The 19,443-nt window shown below is 37.8% G+C and overlaps 1 protein-coding gene across 1 annotated transcript in view; it reads right to left on the bottom strand.

Moving 5' to 3' along the window:
- The window catches only part of LOC101859684, a 48,332-nt gene extending 38,773 nt beyond the window's left edge, over window positions 1-9,559 (bottom strand). Inside the window, exon 1 of the mRNA XM_005090902.3 lies at window positions 9,115-9,559. The gene's annotated coding sequence lies outside the window, so the exon portion shown is untranslated. The remainder of the gene's footprint in view (window positions 1-9,114) is intronic.
- Between the last annotated feature and the right edge of the window lie 9,884 nt (window positions 9,560-19,443).

The following is a 19,443-nucleotide window of genomic DNA, read 5'->3' as shown; positions in this document are numbered from 1 at the left end:
CCCCCGCCTCCACCACACCTTTCAAAAAGAGAAAAAATAAATAAACACACAATCATAAAAACGTGCTATGCTCTATCATTAAGGTACATTAATTAGCAGTTTTAGCCGATGAGATAGTTTCCTCAAAATGGAAAGTTGCCCTCCCGCACACAGCTGATTGAAGTTTTTTCAATGTGTCTAGAAATACTGGCGTCTTTGGTGGAGCAGATACGCTTTATGTTACCTCACACAGAAGTCTTGACGTCGATTTTCGTGTCACGAGAATACATTTAATCGAACATTTCAATATCTCTCTAAGGAAGTTGTTATTTTTTCAGCCGGGGTTGGCCCTAATAAAATGGGTAGATACCTATCTGTTAAATTATCTAAATTGGGTCAAAAGTGGCTTAAAGACACCCACACAGGCTAAAACACCTCCAAGACATGGATGGCTAGTGCCCCTATAAATAGTGTACTGATGATTAGGTTAAACACTAACACTTAGAAAAGACAGGACAACCCCCCCCCCCCAAAAAAAAAAAAAAAACCCCAAAAAAACGCTACAAACTGAAGAGACACATTTACATCAAAATGTAAGTTATCACTTCGCTTTTATTAGATCTTGATCTATAGCTTTATTTTTTTTTCAAAATTTTAATTCATACTGCATTATTGTTAGAGTCTTCTTGTAACACTATTTTAGGTAGCTTTTGGTCCAGCTTGAATTCTGAGAAGGAAAAGAAAAACTATTCTGTGACAAATAAAAGGTTGAGTATGGGCGTGATTTTTACTCGTAAGCGTCTCCTTAGTCCCTTTTGGGAAATAGATATCGTAAAGCTACAGAATCTTAGTATCTCATCTATTTTTCTTGATGTTCTCTTCATATCATAACGAGCGCTCCCTTGTTTTCACATAACATGTGATTATATCTTGGAGAGCCTATGATTATTTCCATTCTTTCTTTAAATTATCTTTTCTATATGCGGAATCAGTATTTGTACTACATCTATGTTAAAGGAGAAATATGGCCGCTGTAAGGGTGGAATGATGATATTTATTGTAAGGATAGAGTGTAACCGCTTGTTATACAAATTATACTACAGCCTTGAACAGCTATTGTGCTTGGATTGTGTGATTGATTGCGAAAGTGTTATTAACCTGCACAGCCAAGGTAGATAACTGCTTGGCTTCTGGCTGCTTTGGTATTGCCTTTTATTTCCAGGGTCGGATATTTTATCCCGGAGGAATTCAGAAATATTAAAAAAAAAACAAAATTAATGTTTCACATTATGACAAATAAACTCCTGGTTTTCTGTTTTTAATGGAGCGGGGGCGGCTAGGGCTGTTCAGTTCTTTTTGTGAGAGCACATAATTCATCTGAACAGAAATAATTTATCTATGATGAGAATCTCACTTAAATACAGTCATTTATGGAGAGGCTTTACTACTACACCGATTGCGTGTTTGTGTACGTGTGAACACAATACAGGTGAAAGAAATAAAACAACAGGCACTATTGATTTTGTTTCAAACAATACATCCAAAAGCTCTATACAGGATAGCATGTTTGGATTTCGTTTCAACAGACCTCGTGTAATACTTTCCTAATTCCTTTTTGAAATGAACTTTTTTTCTGTCTCATCAAATGGCTAAAACACGTTGAGTAAACTATCTAAATTCGTGACCAATCAAACAATTCTGCGTATCACCTTTTATCAATTCATGATCTACACATCGTGTCTGATATGTCTTTCAGAAAGAACAACATAATTGTGAAAAAGCTCTCGTAATTATTTGTGGCATCGTTGTAAGAACATGGGTTAGTCAATTTTTGGGCATGTCGAGTTTTTGGTAATCTTAAAGCCTCTCCGTTTGCCTTGCTTTTGAGGAAAGAAAACCCATTTATTGTGATTAGAGGTTGAGGTACTTCACGTTGAAGGAGGTGGAGGGAGGGGGTGGGGGGTCCTACGTATCAGAGGTAAAATTAGCGAGAAAATAGTGGCAAAGTTTGGAGACTTCCACAGCTCGAGTGTCCTCGGAAATGGCACATTTTGATATTTTCCCCGTGCCTTTGGTCAATGTTTTACAGAGGAATCCACAATTGTATGTGTCCTTAAATAGTCATGAAGAGTGTTCAGTTTTTTTTTATAAAATAGCAAGAAATGGCTCAAAGGACAAAATGATATTGGTATCTTCGATTTCATTATTTTATCGAGGGCCTGATTTCACCACGATGTCACACAATAATTGATCTGTACAGTAATGGTGTAATGTGAGGCTCGTTAGCACAGGAGTCCAAATAAAAGTGAACACTAATTGTTTTCAAATGTTTAACTTAGATTATTTGATACTGAACTCTGACTTTTCAGACATTAAGTTTAGAGTGTTTTATTAAGCCATGAACACATGTTTCAACTGTTTGACCTTTGTGTTTCAGTTTCGTTTTAGATTTAGCTTTTAATCTAATTTTGCATAAATTCAGTGTTGTTACTGGCAGATGTAAAGGTTAAAACAATGTTTACGGCACTTGATAGACCGTTGTTAGTGTTTAAATTTAACGTGTCACATGAGGCATTTTGGAAGGGAACCACTGCAGGTAGAGTTAGCGACGCGAGAGATCGGAGTGGACAGGCATTGGTTTACACGTATTAGAATCAGAGTTGCTGAAGCAAATTTACTAGTTTGTGGGCTGGTCTGATGCCAATAATGACTCTTAAACGTTTTATTTTTATCGAAAAACGTGTCGGTTTTATACATGGTTATTTTGTACTTTTAAATTATTTTACTTGCCTTCCAATCAAATGATACTTTTTTCTTTTGGACCTGCCACATCTCTCTTCGGCAAAGACAATCCAACCATACCTGACAAACTATCTGTGATGGTTATCTGCTTAAGGGGGGCGGGAGGGGGGCTACACCCCCCAAGCAAAATTCGGCTCAAAATCATGGAATTAGAGTTGTAGGCATTATTAGCTTCCTCAGCCTCTCCTACAACTATTTCATCGCATAAAATACCCCAAAACCCGTATTTTTTTCCCATACCGGGCAAGTTTGTGACCGCCATTTCCTCATAAAGTCAGTATTTTATTTTTCTTTATCAGCCGTTTTCTCAAAACGCGACTTTTCTCTATACTTTTTTGAATAACTCCACCATTTTTCAGCCAATCTTCATGAAATTTTCACAGAATGAAGAGAAGAGGTAATACTAAACATTTGTCTGTTGAATTTTTTATATATGGAAAAGATTTTTGTTGGTGGTGTCAGGAGTGTGGATTTTCACGGATTTTTTTCGCAAACTTGAATGCTACCTCAGGAAAAAATTCATTAAAAATTTTCTAATTCGTTTAGGAAAAAAACAACAGAAAAATATTTAGATTTAATGTTTGTGAACACGCATGCAAAAAAACAATTAATTCACATTAGCGATAAGTGCGGTATTCATTACGTAAGACATGTCAATAAAATCCAATATGGCAGCGTATCCATGGAAACGAAACTTTTTTCTCAAATTTGATTGCGGATTTTAAGACTTCTTACTATGCTTGTTATATGTGTGAGATGTGGTAAAATTCGGTCCAGTAATAAGCGAGATAGCCTCCAGGTGTAGCCCTCCCCCCCCCCCCCCTTAATTTGGCTGGCAGAGCAGACGGGAACCAACTTTTTTCTTTCATGTTTTCTAACGTGTAGAAGTGGTAGCGTCTACAAATATAATTCTATTATTTGTTTGGGTTTTTTGGGGTTTTTTTTTTTTTTAAATTGGGGGTGATTTTTTTTGTGTCTTTGTCTTTTGCTTGTTTAAACATGAAATCGATTTACGATAATAAACAAGAGAGAGGAATCTTATTTCTTAACAATGAACCCCTAAACTCAGAACGTCAATAATAGTTGACCCACACTATGGATTTCTATAGTGAACCCACAGTCATCCAATAAAAGTGGAACAAGCATAATAGTATGGCAAATTTGGAAGACAGTTTAGTGAAATTGTAGGAGAACCACGTAGATCAAAAAGCTTGGAGTTTCGATAGGCACGAGACTATGATTCTGCAATTCGACAGAGGGAGCAGGGGAGAGCAGAATGTAAGGCTACTGACAGGATATGATGAAACTGGCACGCCCTGCCCTACTACAGAAATAGTTTTAATGGAATAAATGGAGCCTCTGATTTTGGCTTCCAGGGTGCTAATGTGAAAATAATTTTATTAATGCATCATTGATTATTCAAAGCAAACATGTCGCGTTGCTGCTGTTCTTTAAACATCTACAATAAGCAATTTGTAATCAGTTATAACTGATGAATGATTTCCTAGAACAACATTGTTTTTTACCAAGTTTTCCCAAAGGTTCAATCAACATCTTTGCCTAAGTGTTTGTATTTAACAATTTTCGAAAACTCCCCAACAAAAAGATATTTCAGGCTCACCATATTGTTTCAATGTTTATTTATCGTGCTGCTTTTGTTTCTGTTGAGCGGTGTGACACTCAGCTCACGCCCTCTCCCTTGTTTATATTTATACAGTAAGGCCTGTAAAGTAGGGGGAGTATTGTGACCACTCTTTTCTTTCCATCCTCTGGGTGGTAATTGTCTTTCAATTGTCTCCTCCTCCTTTTTATTTGAAATATGGATGGCGATCCAAGCATTGGCTCGTGATTCCGACAAGGCAAACATTACCGGGCTGGAAACAAACGTAATAGCTGCTTTCAGAACCACCGATCAAGAACGAACACGAAGATTTAACTTCATTAGACGCGCATCACAGCACCTCCAATTCAATGAAGCAACCTCTTTTCACTTGTATTCCGCTGTGCTCGTATTCTTGTATCCCCAAACTAGGTATCCACTGCAGCTAATTAAGCATAGGACAAGGCGTTGTGGTGATAATAATGGTAATTTTTTTAAAAATGTTCTTTGGGTACGATTCTCAATTCCTAGTTAGCTGGGACTAGAAGGGCTCTGGTGGTATTTCCAGGCAGTCTGCCGTGCAACATGGATGGCGTTGTGACAACTTCCTGCACCTAGATAGCTCTGTGATTTTGTCTTCTAGTCTTTATCTTTCCATCTGATATATTGTACCTAAACGAGAGAGGTAGCCTGGTTGCTTGCTTCAGTCTTTCTCATTTTAAACAGACCACTTTTGTGTAAGTCAAAAAACTGCTCGTATCTATCGTTTCCCTTTTCTCTGTAGTCCATCTCCATTAACGGTGATCGATGAATTCGGTCGCAGCACGCTTTATAGAGCAATGACATGTCAGCACAATTTTTCCGTGTAAGGGTTCCATGGACTCTGGTAGTTTCATTGCCCAGTTTAACGTGAAGGTACGGAACGGCACAATGCCCATGGTATCTGGGTAGCCCTTCTTCACTGCTCACCCCATCGGCTAATGTAGTTAGAAGATGTGCCACAAAGAAAGCTCACCTCATCTACCGGGGCTACTTTACCGAGATCAGTAGATTTTTCACAATGCAGTCGAAACAATATGTGGCACAGCGTGGTGAAATCAGGAGGTTCTCAAAATAATGACATTTTTAAAAATACTATTTTTTAACCAGTTAGGCCTTTTTTTTCTCTATTTTTTTTTTACCCAATATAGATTATGTCCATTTCAGAACAAATTTCTGCATGGATTTTACTTTAAAATATTGATCAAAAGCACAAAATTGTTTAATATTTAGTTTTCAAGTTCTTTCAAGCTTTAGATCTGCCAAACTTTGGCGGCCATTTTTCTCAATAATTTAATTAACCTCTACTTCCAGGTGACCCCTACCTCATGTAAGCGCAGATAAGTCGACTAGTATTTCAGAGAAATGAGTAATTCTTTCATCAAAAGTAAGGCAAATCAATAGAAAATGATTATACCATTTACTCCATATTTTATGAAAAAAAAATTGAAGAGCGCCTGATTCGAAACGATGATAAGATTGTTGAAAATTGGTGGCAATAACAATTGTGCCATAGAGGATAATGGCTCCCATCTCGATATGAGGACACCAATCATTGCAAAGGAGCTCACAGGCTAAAATCATGATATTGTCGTTCTCAGTGGAACAAGATTTGCTGATGGCAGTCAGTGGAAAGAGTTGAGTGGCGGCTATAGTTTGTTTCGGAAAGGAGAACACCTTTCAGAAAATAAAGCATTTGAATCTGGCTTTACAAATAAAAATCACATAGCAGCCCATCCAAAAGGTACAAGTGACAGCATCATTTTTCTTGACAATGTGTTTAGTTCTACAATTCCTCGCAAAATAACATAAAACGTAAATATGTAAGGCGTGTTACTCTTCTTTTTGTTTGTTTACTATGAATCTCGGGGCTTCAGGAAAGCGACACCCAGCTTGCTACATCCATAAAGGCAACACGTAAAAACAAGCAATCAAAAAGATTTCAAAAATAGCATAATATAGGAGTAAGCCGTTTTTCTGAACATTAATTTTCATTAATCTCCTCCCTCTCGTTCAGTTTCATAAACTGTGATCAATCTTTGTCCTCTGATAACAATGTTTGAAGCATGAAGAACATTAATAAATTAATGTTCGAGCATGGTAAGATGCATGGCGTGTGTTTAATACCCGGTCCAACAAAGACAGCCAGGGTGAGACTCGCCACCATCTACACAAAATAAAAAACACTGGCAGGAGAATGATGAAAATTGAACTTCCCCCCTTCCGAAAAAAAACAAAGAAAACTAAAATTCAAATTTAAGAACTCTAAACTCAAACTTTGAACTAGAGTTACCAACATAGTCTTTCTTCATGAAGTGTTTTTGCTAAATAAACGCAACATTTCTAATCTGGGAAGATATCATTCTAGATAGCCTCATAGACTTAAGTTATGATATCTTGCATCGGGCATTGTCACGGTTGCCTCTGTTTGCTCATAATTAACCCCACCCCCCCCCAAAAACAAAAAACAAAAAAACAAAACATTTAAAAAATTAAAAAATCGTCGCTGCACTTGCTCAGAAATGTATGGTAAAACACCAGTCTCTCTACGGTTAAGTGTCTGGGCAACCTTCCCCGTCCCCAGTTTGCCCTCCATGGTGAACCAGAATTACGTCAGAGTTCACAGTCTTGGATAAGATGCCTGTCTTTGGTTCAAGCCCAATATGACATACTTGTACATAAAAACATTTTACAATAATATTATTTTATTTTTGATTGACTACATTAATAATATAACTCATAATTTGCTTTTGTTCCATATTCAAAAGCACTGTCCAATGGCAATTTTCTTTACGTTAGCGGTTAAAGACATGAGTTCGATTCCACTTTGAAGACGCCTATTATAATAAAGGGTTTATATTTGTAGCTGGGGTGCTTTATAATGCCACTCATGGCAGGCAGTTAGGCACTGACTAACATGCCCTCCCAAATGATCTAGGATACAAGGGATGTTCAATAAAACTTTACCATGACATTGAAGAATTGTTATAGATCTACAACAACGAAATTTGCCAGATTGGTTTTCTATTTTTCTGGAGTGCTGCATAATAATATGGATTTTTAGGAAAATCCGAACAAAAATCGGCATAGCTGCAGTGGACAACACCTTCATTTTCATCGTCGAAGAAGGCAAAGGTGCGACCTTCAATAAGTGGAAAGGCTATGCTATCCTGTTATTGGGAATAGTTATGGTTTAACCTTTACAGATTACTAAGAAAATGGCCATACCAACATAGGGGGCTATTATTCGGCGTTGTTGAAGAAACTTCAATCTACCTTTTCACAGAGAAGATGAGAGGAGCTGCAAAAATGAATCCTCATGCTGTACGACAATGCCTCATAGTTCAGCATACAGATATTGAAGACAACTCAGAGAACAAAACATTTTGGCTACGATATTCCACCACACCCATTCCTATTCACCGGGTATGCCTAACTCTATTCCTTTCCCCAAATTTGGAGACAACGTACGCAGTGGGCAGTCTTTCCATTGATAGGAATGGTGATGTTATATCTGCAGTGAAGCAATGATTTGAGTTACATCCAAGGTCATATTATTAGCAATATTGGCAAAAGTGTGTCAATTTGCAGGGTGACTATGCATAACGGCATAACTCCTTGCTAGTCTGGGTCGAAAACGTTTTATGTCCCTTTGTCCATATTGCAAAACGACGTCAGGTCTCTTAATTCATTGATAAAATTTAATTTTGTCTGAAGTCCAAATTTTCTAAGTTGCGGAAACATAGGTAAGTTTCGATAGAGAGAAAGCATTCGTCAATTAAAAATTGATAAACAATATTTTACTAAGTCATAAAAATAAATAGACTGATAGACATTTGGAAATAGAGAAAGGTACACAGAATCATGCATGTGAAAGGTTGATTGGTTGAATTTTAGTTACTTATTTATTCTTTTTTTTTTAATTGGGACGGAGATGTGGGCGGGGGTCTAGGACTGTTGCAGTGTTCACTGACTTAATTACAACTCTCAGGTCAGTTAGAAGATTTCTCGTTTCATTTATTTTCAGAGCTCTCTGTAGATTCGTAAACGTCGTTTGCATTCGGACGGTGAACCTCAGAGTATGTTGTTTAGGGCACTTCCTGAACACCGACTAGGCATATAGATAGATAGATAGATAGATAGATAGATAGATAGATAGATAGATAGATAGATAAATAGATAGACAGACAGATAGACAGATAGATAGATAGATAGATAGATAGATAGATAGATAGATATACAAAATCACTTTACATTTGAAATATGCATGACAAACTGTAAAGACAGCAAAATTAACAATTCTGAAAAACAAAACCAATCAGAAATAAAAAGAGTCACAACAATCATGATGCCATATATATTTTGGACAAAAGCAAACCAACCCCCCCCCACCCCCCCACACACAAAAAACAACCTTTAACTTTAATGTAGTACTTATTATATTTTCTTTTTTTTTATATGTGAGCATTTCCAGTCTTGATGGTGACTAAAAATACGTGTGCCACCCCCAAAGATGCAATGGCACCCTTTCCATTTACTATGAAAAGCATGTTATAAGTTAAAAACGTCGGCAAGTAAAAAAAGGTCAAAAGAGGAGAGGTGACTGAGAACATAAGGTAAGAGAACTTGTAGACAACTTACATGAATCAAAGGGCCTGTAAAAGAATAGCACAACACTGTAAAAATGAACTTACCTTTTGTATTATTTTGAGGTATTATAGTCTGTATCAAACAATCGGTCAAAATTGCAGGTATTCTTTGCGTATAATTACACAATGTAGTTGTTTGATCGGATCATTGGCTATTCTCAACGCTCGCCCAGACTGCTTTTACCTCCACGAATAAAAATTGTTATTTATGGTTTCACTCTAGCAATCTCGAACAGTCTAGGCACGCTTTTGATGGACAACTTTAGCAAGTCTTTCTTAACTAAAAATAGCTTCGGGTATCCAATTTTTAAAAAATAACTTGTAATTTATGCTGTGTGTCCAATGTTCCTCGAGGTAAGTTTGCTCTGTTGTATAATATCTCTGGCGTTAGTTCTCTCTTGAATTCCCGTAAATGATTTATTAACACGACCAAGCCGCACCAAATTATGTTTTCTGGCTACTGGGCGCTTTACGACTCCTCTCCCAAACTGTAAACCGTCTTTTTGTTCCGTCTCTGCGCCCAGTCGTGTTTTTATAGCGTGCGCATGCCCACGCCGGTGCGATCTCTGCCGTCACAGAGTGGCTTTCACGGTTTTTGGCGCGACCCTGCCATTCGAGCTCTCGATTGATTACTTCATTATGCGGGAAGAGCTGGCTCTCCGAAATGCGTATTGTCACTCTGTTTTGACTTCTCCTAAAAGGGTTCAAGGTGTTCGATTTTGCTTGTGTAATTTGTTGTCTTTATGTGACAGCTGGTTTTACTGGTATATATTAATCTGTAGTAGTTGCACAACGCTCGTAGTTTAGTTATTGTGATAAAGAGCTGAAAAAAGGGGTTTCAGTTTTTTTTAAACAACAGACAAAAAAAAACCAACCTACAAACCTAATGTTCTTTAGTCAGCTTGGTTACAGAACAAACCAAGCATTTTGTGGGACAACAAAAGCAAGGCAGAATAATATGTCATAGAAGATTTACAAAACAAGACAAAAACGATGTTTTATATATTATGCACTAGTCTACAAGTTTTGCAAGTTTCTTCATTTGCTAGCCTTAAATATATTATGTTTACAGCTTCGAACACTTTCATATTTTTAAAGCGGGTGTCAAGAAATAGACCTTTTGTATACTGGATGGGATAGAGGTTCAACGTTCTCATGCTCGAGTAGCAAACGTTATGAAGTGGAGAAAGGGGGAAAGGAGTCGTTCTAGTTTTATTATGATGGTGTACAGACGTAGGCAAACAAAACAAACAAACAAAAATCGAGTTCCCTACCTTCATTAAGAAGTAGAAATACGAACTTAAGCAAAACAAAATCATAAGACAAATAAATATAAACCATTTGCGCTCATTCATCCTCTGACACAAATCAGATCACACATAACGGTGGTTGGAGGACGCGATTGGGAGGTCCAACTTCTTTACAAAACGTTTCACGGTGGTAACTAGAAATGGCATGCTTGTGAAATTGTTCTGTGTTGGTGTAATATTGTGTATTTATGTATGTATGTATGTATGTATGTATTTCAGATTATGTAGTTACTACGCTTGTTTACCATTGTAACCAGAATTTCCTTAGAGGAATCAAACGGTACTTTATGTGTTTCTTTTATATACTTCACTTTTGTTGTTTCTGTCTGTCCGCCTTACCTTTTCCCAAGACCAAATGACCATTATTATTGTGTCGATGTGTTTCTCTTAAATCTAATAAACAAAACCAGACCACACAGGAGGCAGGCTGCTTCGAGCATGCCTGACAAAGCTGACCCGAGATAAGAGGGATACAACAGAAAACCTGAAAATATTCTACAAATTTCTCTTCTAAGGGGGAATCAAACTAGCAACTTCTGTGGGTGACGCGAACGTGCCTTTCCACCACACCACAGATACTGATACAGATTTCGGAGGTAAAATAGAGGAAGAGGTATACGTAAAGTATAACCCAGCGTTTCCAACTACTTGACCTGGTGCGCAAAATCTGGAATCCCCATGGGGGACACAGCTCAGTATTAATTATGTCTCTCAAGACGCTCAGTCGTGGGGGTGCAAACGTCTGGGGGTGGGGGGGTAGTTTTTATGTTTTTATCCAGAAAGACATATTCTTATCATTTTTCCAGAAACGTTTTCATGTATACACCTCTCTTGGTATGAAAAGGAGGTAAAACTATTATAATTGCCCATTATTTGTATTTCCTAATGTTTCAACCATTCCTGGCAGAACCAAACCAGGCTGAAAGTGATACAACGTCCAGGTAGAAAGACCCAGATACTGGACATTGTGCTCAAGTCTTATGCTTTCAACAGCAAAATCTCTTATCACAATGCATCATTAAAAAAATAGGTAAGTGTATTTACGGCCCTATCGATATAATTTCAAAAAATTAGGCGGCGGGCTTCCGACCTTGCCTGTCAGGGTCAACCCGGAATGGGAAGGATACAGCATCCCAACAGAAATCGAAGATTCTCAATAAATAAATATTCTCTCCACACGGGAATTGTACTCACGTCTTCTGCAAACGACAGCAAAGCGCCAAACCGCTACAAATTAGACGCCAGTGAACATCATCAGTGATCTATTAGTAAGTAAATTTATTCAGTGTTTCAGGCCATTGGTCCACATCACATCATATAAAACGCTCATTTGTAGAAGAGAAGTATATCATAATGAGAAAATACAGGTGGTGCACGTATCTCTTATCATGGGCTAAACATTGCCTATTTCTGTCTCTGGGCTGAGTCAGGCTGGGAGGAATTAATATCTTCCTTTGATGGGCACAATTTGGACAATAGAAAAATAAAGTGAAATTCATCTTCAAGTACATGAGAGTTACACCTCTCACTTAAGGGTGAATTTATAATTTTCCACCGATAAAGATTGTTATTTAATGCGATAAAGATTGTTATTTAATGGAAGGCTATGAGTTTTTAACAAGGCTATGATTCCTTTGTTACAATATCGTGGGAGGTTGATGATATATTCAGCTTATACTTGAAACGGAATTGTAAAAGAGAATAAATTATACTTGCGACAGGCTTCTCCCTCTATGGTCAGCACATAATGATCAACAGGCCTATTTTTTATTCCTCTGAGAAAAAACGTAGCGTTTCCTACACTTTGAGAGAACAAGGCATATCCTCAACCAATATAAATGTTTGGAACTGGAACCACATAATTGAATTAAAAATTTCTTTGGATATCTGTCGTTTTCTAAGTGAATAAGTTTGCGCCAGAATTAAATGACGCAATGAATGTAATCTGAAAATAAATTGATCCTTTCTACTTTCTTTAGAACTAAACTTATGGTTGTAGCTTTCCCAAAACACAGAAAGGCTTTCCAGAATTTTACCTGAATATTACCAATCACCTCCAAATTATTGGTATCTCAAATGTCAGAGCCATAAAGCAGCATTGGTTGAATTCTATATCAGATGTTCTTTTGCTGTTTCGAAATTTAATTCTTGGTATAAACTGAAAAGCCTTCTTGTTCGAGAAACAAACCACTGAGCTTTATAAACTCCATCTTCTAGCTTTCGTTTCCGGCATAGACGCGATAGAATTGAAATGACCACGTGACTATAATAATAGTATGTCTCTAAGATCTTACCCTCCCAATAACATCTCTCAGATCTTTAGTGATAGCCTCCATTTCTAAAAACAAGAATATTACTTTTCTTTACATTCTCTATTTTAACCGATATCTGGCTGGAATCATGTAACAAGTTTATTTTCTTTTGTATACCTCTGACATTGCTGTCAAAACGATTTGGATCCTCAGCGTACATTAAACTTAAAATACCAACTTCATTACCTGTATAACATGGGTATTTGATTCTGAAAGATGTTTTTCGAAAATGATATGAGGCCAAGTATACGCCTTGTTTGACACCTGATGTACATTGGAAATATTCAGTAATATAAAATGTTAAGGATTCGCGTTCTTCTGAGTAGACTTTTACACACTAAAGAACATTTTGATATGTTTTTCAAAATGGTATACACTAGTCCAGAACAGCCAAGACTTCCTAATGCAGTCCAAAACTTTTCTATGTCAATCCAATCAAGCTTTAAAAGGGTTGACAAAACATATATAAAATCTTCCGCCAAGCTTTGAATAATATTTTTAAACTAAAGATTTAAGTGAAATATGTTATCAATTATACAATAATTTCGTCAACAACTAGACTGAGATTCAGGGATGAGGTTACCTCATCACACCATTTTTGTAGTCTTTTGTTCAATATGAATGAGAACATAAATTGTACAAACAACATTCAGTAAGCTAATGCTCCTATAATTATTTACATCGTTAACTTTTTCTTTTTTGTGCAAAGTAAATATTGTATACTTAGTCCACTCCCCTGGATAACTTCCAGGGAAGAAAACTGAATTGAAAAGAGATAGGAGAAAGTCAGCCAGATCATGACACCCAAATCAGGCCATAAGACGTCAGGTCCACGAGCCTTGCCAGATGTTTTATAGCCAATACAATTTTACTTCTTGAAATGAGTGAATTAAAATAAATCACATAGCTCACCACAAGGGAAGGCATGAGAATGTGAAGAAACAGTATGGTGTATTAGTATATCTTTTCAATATTGTATGCAAAAGACACGGGCTCGATACCAGTATGAGAAAGTTTTTTAATGAAATGTTAACCTAGTTTCCACGTATTGTTTACTGGAACTTTGTATCCCATTCAGCCTGAGCTTTCTTTGGCAGGAAGGGTGGAACCAGCATATTCCTAAATGATCGAAGTAGTTTTGATAATGTGAGTACTACTGTCAAAGAAGTACAATGGGAGAGAGATGAGTTATATAAATACTCACCAATACGCCATCATAGCTGATGCAGGCCAGCGTTTAAAAAGAGAAATTGTTCAAAGTCGAGATGCTGGCATGTGTTTACGTTGTTAACAATAACCTTCTCAAAGGAAGGTTCTAACGACGTTCTCTGGAGCCTTGTCTTGTCATAAAATATATGTCAATAAATGTAGCCTATAACAATGCCAACGTTTCTTGGCTCAGCTGAGCCAGTGCTGCTTTGTCGAGTATTTCCCCCCTTATCCAGAGCGTGTTTAATCCTCTCCAAAGTGGAACTTTTGGGGACAACCCTAACAATTAAAATCGATTTTGTACTTCCATCTCAGTTGATAACGAACTTTCGAGAAGACGTGGAGATTCCAGGAAGAAAACCGAGTGATGCTCTTTTCTGGATAGTTTGCTTAAAACTCCCGACGATAGTGAAACAGAACTAATACGGAAGATCGTTTCTTATTAAAGGCCTAATATACTGGCAGTTTTTGTTTTAAACATGAACCACTTTTTGATCGGGTACAAAGTTTGGCCTTTTTAGTCTTTACGCTTTTCTTTTCACGTAAGTAATACAGAGGTACTCTGAAAAGTAAAACAAGCTATAAAAATAACAGTATAGGTCTTTATTTTGTGTTCACAGCACTCTTATTAAAAATAGAAAATGTGCCATATTTTCCAGACCGTGTGACTGATTTTTTTTTCTTTTTAAGAAGTGTTGGTCTGTGTTTACCAGAAGTCTCAACATTGATAACTACCGCCCATTAAAGATGGTACATTTAGCTCAACATAAGAGAAATAGAGCCTTCAGCATGTTCTATGCGTTTCTGTTGTTGCCAGGACATTCGACGTCAGCAGAAAAGCTGTCAGTCTGCTGAGACAACGGTACGTTGTGACTGAGTCTGTTGAAGACCGAACCAGAACAGGTTGCCTTAGGGTAACAAGGCTGGAGACGGTACATCAGGACAAGGCACCCCCAAAAATCGATTTAGAACAACTCCTCAATCCTCAATCTACAAGACAACTTTCCTGGACTTTTACTCTTGAGCTTGCTGACAATGTATGTCGTCCTAGCAACAGAAAAAGCGCTTACATTAACACGGTATATACCGATGGCTCAATTTCTCTGACGTTGAGTTAAATCAACCATCTCCCTTGTGTGGCAAAGATCACATGTTGTTGTGAAGGTAAATAAAAATCTAAACATAAAAAACGTACACATAAAAAACAATAGAATAAATCTGCCGTCCGTTCAAAAACAATACTTTTTCTATTTTGTGAACATTGGGGCTGTGAACACTAATATGTTGTTTTCATAACATGACCCATATCTTAGAACACTTAGCAATGCTCGCGTAAAAGGAAAGGTTAAGAGAACCCGAAAGATTTGATATTTATGAGCAATCAGAGGAAAGCTACCATATTTATCGCCATTACACTTTTATTAAGTGTTATGAAACAAAGCTGACGTCATATCATAACATGTGGTTATGCACATGGTCCGTCAATGAATGCCGAGGAGTATTTTACAATAACGTAAGAAACAAAGAGCGCCATTTCGCAACATTTTATTACATTCTCATTATAGAAGGGATTGTTTAGTGCAGTTAAATCACGCAAGATGTGTTTTTTCAAAGATAGTAAATTAGGGTTCTGCTGAAAAAGTAGTTTTTCATTCGCACACTTTTGCTTATCGTCAGTTTGCTTGATTGTTTCTATTTTCATTTATTTGTAGTACAGAATAGATATAATGTGGATATTCTCCTCGTGCTGTAATGCTACTTCTGTTTGTGTGTCATCATGGGGAAATCTGCCGCTCTAATACTCAAATCGGAGAGACTGACATTTTCCTTTTTTACACGAAAAGCAAGACAAACGGATATGGTCTATAAAGATGATACTCTAATAACTCTATATGTTCAACAATTGACGAGCGCCTGAGATTCAAAGATATGGTCATCAATGCTTCAGCAAGATTCGAGTCCCGTCTCTTTTCTACTTACTTACTTACTAACCATTACGCCATCTGGCGGTTAGAGCAGCAACAAAGGATCTCCAGCTTTGTTTTGGGCCATCTTGGTCAGCGTTCCCCACGAATGATTCCAGGACTTCATTTCAGACTCTACTGTGCGTCTCCAGGTTACTTTGGGTCTGCCCCTTTTGCGACGTCCTTCGGGTGTCCAGTGGAGGGCTGTCTTCACAATAGAGTCTGGTTCTCTTCTCAGAACATGTCCAATCCATCTCCATCTTCTCCTTTTTATTATGGTGGTCATGTCCTCTTGCTTACATTTACGTAACAGATCTGCGTTGGAGATCTGGTCGGGCCAGAAGATTCTGAGGATTTGGCGTAAGCTGGTTGTATGAAAGGAAGATAGCTTGGCACGGTCATGATCAGTCATCCTCCAGCATTCAGCTCCATATAGGAGTGTGAATAGTACACAGCTGTTATTACAGCTTTAACTTCGTTTGTATACTAAATTGTCCTGACTTCCAGATGTTGATCATGCTTCTGTGTACAGATCTTGCCTTGCCGAGTCTGTTCATGATGTCTTTCTTTGTGCAGCCGTTAGTTTTGATTATGCTGCCTAGGTAGGTAAATGTGTCTGTTCTAGGGAGGTCTCTTTTCATCAGATACTTTTTCGTACCATCATACCACTCCTTATCTATCTACTATTTTTTAAAATGCTTCATGTCCACGCATTCAAACGTTATTGGAAAGGGGGGGGGGGGTGAACATGAAGAAAATCCGCTCTTGACCACTGGAACAAAATTCCCGCGTACAACTGTAGATAGCATCTGCTAAACCAGACAAATGGACTTTGCTTTTAATCCCATATTACAGAAAGACTGTATAAAGCATATCAATCAAGGTCACTCAACAGTAAAGACTTCTACACTATTTATTATGCTTGACAGTATGAGTGGTTTTAGCTTTGTGAAAGATCTGCTCTTAGGAACAATTATTTCCTCAATTATTATTATTATATAGCTATGGAAATAATAGTAAACCTACATCCACGCAATTGTAAATTGCTAATGTCCAAGAACGGGACATTTCACTTCGTTTTTGATACGTATGACCCTTTTTCAAATATCTTTTTTTCTTAAACTGTTGGGCCGTACGTGAGCATTTTATTTTCAAAATTAAATGTTAGTATGCAACCCGCTCTCGTCAATACCGTTATATAATCTGCGGATACAGTTTAAATCTTTTTTATCAAACAACTGACAAGATTGCAATCCTTTTTTGCCAATTATAGTCGTGAGCGCCAAATTTCGATCCCATCTTTTTACTTCTTCCGTCATCGGTCAATCACAAGGATTAGAATCGATCTCAAAAGGGAAAGTATATTTTTCTGTTGGGTACTGACGCGTATTCTTGGGGGGTCTTTGGCGGCGTTAAGGCTTTCCGGGAATTACCGAACCTCTGTTTTTTCTCTCGCCGATCTCGCGGGCCGACTTTGACAAAATCGGCAGATTCTTGAATGCCTTTTTCCGGTGGCTGGGTTTAAAAGATCGTGCTCGTTGACGTGAGATCTCGAGGTGGATTTCGTCGATCCCAGCTACTTTGTGGCAGGGTAAAGTTTGGCGTGCGGGCATTGACAAATTGTGAGACAGCTTGTGCCTCGCCAGGCGTTGCGTGAATGGTACCAAATGTGGGTGTGGTCTCAGGACCTCTGCTTCTGTGAGTAGCCGGAGGTATGGAGTGTAGAAATTGTCATGGCTTGTGGTAGCATTTATGTATGGGATTCTTTTTTTCTTTTTTCAAAGTGTGTGTTTTTGGTGTGTTTTTTTAGGTGGGTTTTTTTTTCTTTGTTTTTTTTTTGGGGGGGGGGGAGGAGGGTATGTACACTATTATTTACTTATTAAGAGAGGAAAGATCAGAATAATGTAGCTTATTGAGAGCATTTAAGCAAAGGAATGACTGGAGGTCCGCGATCGTTGATGTCTGCCCCAGATTGACACTTGGTGGTGATGATGATGACTTAATTAGTTGTAGCGAGAAGGTTGTTCGCATAGTTACGTCTTCTTCACTGAGAGAATAGATAATTTCTCTCCGATATTAAGAAAAATGGCATTGTTTATATTAGTTAAAGCTCCATATAACTCTTTAAGCGTTTTTTAGTGTCGATACCTACAAATTTAATGTCCATCTCTGATAGGACCACGCGCGATGAAAAAGAATCGTATAAAGGGCATTTCCCAACGACATAACGTCGACCCGAAATGAGCCTTGAACCCCAAACTAGCAATCTCTCGATTACGAGTCAGATAGCCTAACCACTAGACAACTGACGCCACCCCCGATACTTCACACATTTGTAATTGACCTCGGTGAAACGAGGTGTTTGTTTAAATACTGAAACCGAAGAAACATGCATTTTATCCACCCGTTGGACAATAGTCATCGAATTTTCTTTATTTTAAAAAATGGCGGGGAGAGGTGGGGGTTGTTTTCTTCAACTCTTTGTGCGTCTATTGTTTGACCGAAAAACGTTTATCAAAGGCACATAAAATGTGTATTTGTAGCTTCTAAGGACACTCAAGCTGTCGTGACCGTTTTCTCACTAATTTTACCTCTGACACCCACCGGCTCCAACCTCCTTCAATCGCAAATATCACAACTTCTATTCGAAATGGAAGAATACTGTTTCATCAGAAGCGAGGAAGACAAACAAACTTTAAGATAACGTTAATAACTCCACATTCCCTTATTAACGAGCGCCTGATTCCACCGCGTGGTCACTCATTTTGACCAGTGTGCATCAGAATCTCACTTTGGAAAAGTTAACTTAACCCATTCTTTAGTCTAGTTTTAGTAGTGGTTTTTTGGCGCTCGCAAACTGCAGAAGGTCTTATGCGCGCCAGAAAATTAGAGGTGTTACAAGAGAGCAACAAACATAAAAAAGAAGAAGGGGAGATGGAATGATAGCTGTTTGATAGCAAAGAAAAAGCAAACCACACAAAAGCACCCGCCAACCACCCACTAACCCATTCTCTGCCAGACATACTTGATTATCACTATAAACAGCTTGTGCAGTTACGTCACGGTAATGGAGGGTTTCTCGCCCTACAAAATTTCCGCTTTAGAAGGAAGGTGGATGATATGGGTCACGACGCAGTAGAATCGGGTGCTCGTCAATTTTTGGTCCTGTGGAGTTAGCGGAATCATCTATAAGCTTATTCATTTACCGTTCTATCCATGAACAAATACTCATATCTTTAATAGAGGTCGAGATATTTATGATTGAAGGAGGTGGGGTCGCCCGGTTTCAGTGGTAAAATTACCGAAAAATATGGCAGCCGAAGTTCGGTGACTTTAATAACTTTAAAGTCTTTGAAAATTGATAAAAATACATTATTTGTGCCTTTTATCAACATTTTCTGTCAAATTCATACGGAAATGGATGTTTTATATGCAAAAAAGGTATAAAGCCCGAAACAATATTTTTTAGGGGATTGCCTAATTGGTGGGAAAATGCCCGAGTGTTCGATTGCCACTGAGGGGTCTGGTGTGAGATAAAAGACGAAATGCATCTCCTATAATATTATTTTATGTGAGGCG

This window comes from Aplysia californica, unplaced genomic scaffold, assembly GCF_000002075.1.
Source record: "Aplysia californica isolate F4 #8 unplaced genomic scaffold, AplCal3.0 scaffold00023, whole genome shotgun sequence".
Lineage (NCBI taxonomy): Eukaryota > Metazoa > Mollusca > Gastropoda > Aplysiida > Aplysiidae > Aplysia > Aplysia californica.
This window is presented reverse-complemented; position numbering and strand designations above follow the sequence as displayed.